Raw genomic sequence first — 1,817 nt, 5'->3', positions numbered from 1 at the left:
AGGATCACTGAAATCCCTTCTAGTACTCTCCCAAGCAATACAGAAGAGAATCCAAAAGGAGAGTGCAAGGCCATTGACATAAGCACCATGGCCGAACCTGTAAGGGAAGGAGAGGACGTGAATCCCAAGGAGGAGGACCTCCTGGGACGTCCAGTGATTAATAAGGAGCTTCCCTCTGAGGAACCAAAGGATTCTGAGGCTCATCTAGAGACCATAGAGATTCCATTGAAACTCCTTATGCCATTCATGAGCTCTGATGAGTATTCCTCTTCTGAAGAGAATGAGGATGTTACTGAAGAGCAAACTGCCAAGTTTCTTGGTGCAATCATGAAGCTGAATGCCAAATTATTTGGCATTGATACTTGGGAAGTTGGACCTCCCTTGTTCATCAATGAACTAAGTGATCTGGATCAACTGACATTGCCTCAGAAGAGACAGGATCCTGGAAAGTTCATAATACCCTGTACCATAGGCACCATGATCTTTAAGGCTCTGTATGACCTTGGTTCAGGAATAAACATCATGCCTCTCTCTGTAATAGAGAAACTGGGAATCTATGGGGTGCAAGCTGCTAAAATCTCATTAGAGATGGCAGACAGTTCAAGAAAACAGGCTTATGGACAAGTAGAGGACGTGTTAGTAAAGATTGAAGGCCTTTACATCCCTGCTGATTTCATAGTCCTGGATACTGGAAAGGAAGAGGATGAATCCATCATCCTAGGAAGACCTTTCCTGGCCACAGCAAGAGCTGTGATTGATGTTGACAGAGGTGAAATAGTCCTTCAATGGAATAAGGACTCCCTTGTGTTTAAAACTCAAGGATCTCCCTCTGCAACTATGGAGAGGAAGCAGAAAAATCTTCTCTCAAAGCAGAGTCAACCAGAGCCCCCACAGTCAAACTCTAAGTTTGGTGTTGGGAGGCCACAACCAAACTCTAAGTTTGGTGTTGAACTCCCATATCCAAACTCTAAGTTTGGTGTTGGAGAGTCTCAACAAAGCTCTGCACATCTGTGAGGCTCCATGAGAGCCCACTGTCAAGCTATTGACATTAAAGAAGAGCTTGTTGGGAGGCAACCCAATTTTTATTTATCTAACTATATTTTTTTATATGTCTTTGTAGGTTCATGATCATGTGGAGTCACAAAATAAATATAAAAATTGAAAACGGAATCAAAAACAGCAGAAAAAAAATCACACCCTGGAGGAGCATCTGTCTGGTGTTCAGCGCTAGAACAGAGCATGGTTCTGGCGCTGAACGCCCAAAATGGGCAGCTTCTGGGCGCTGAACGCCAGAACAGGCATGGTTCTGGCGTTCAACGCCAGAAATTGCACACAAATGGGTAGGAACCATGATCAAAGTAAGAACCCGGATCCAAAGAACTATGTTACAATGGTTCGGGGGAAATACTTAGATTTTAGTCCGGAGAATGTGAGGTTGGCGTTTAACTTGCCCATGATGCAAGGAGATGAACGCCCCTACACTAGAAGGGTCAACTTTAGTCAAAGGTTGGACCAAGTCCTTAAGGACATATGTGTAGAAGGAGCTCAATGGAAGATTGACTCCAAAGGCAAGTCGGTTCAACTAAGAAGATTGGACCTCAAGCCTGTAGCTAGAGGATGGTTGGAGTTCATTCAATGCTCAATCATTCCCACTAGCAACCGGTCTGAAGTTACTATAGACCGGGCCATCATGATCCGTAGCATCATGATTGGAGAAGAGGTGGAAGTTCATGAGATTATACCTCAAGAACTCTACAAGGTGGCTGACAAGTCCTCCACTATGGCAAGGTTAGCCTTTCCTCACCTCATCTGCCACC

Source organism: Arachis ipaensis, chromosome B05, assembly GCF_000816755.2.
Source record: "Arachis ipaensis cultivar K30076 chromosome B05, Araip1.1, whole genome shotgun sequence".
Lineage (NCBI taxonomy): Eukaryota > Viridiplantae > Streptophyta > Magnoliopsida > Fabales > Fabaceae > Arachis > Arachis ipaensis.
This window is presented reverse-complemented; position numbering follows the sequence as displayed.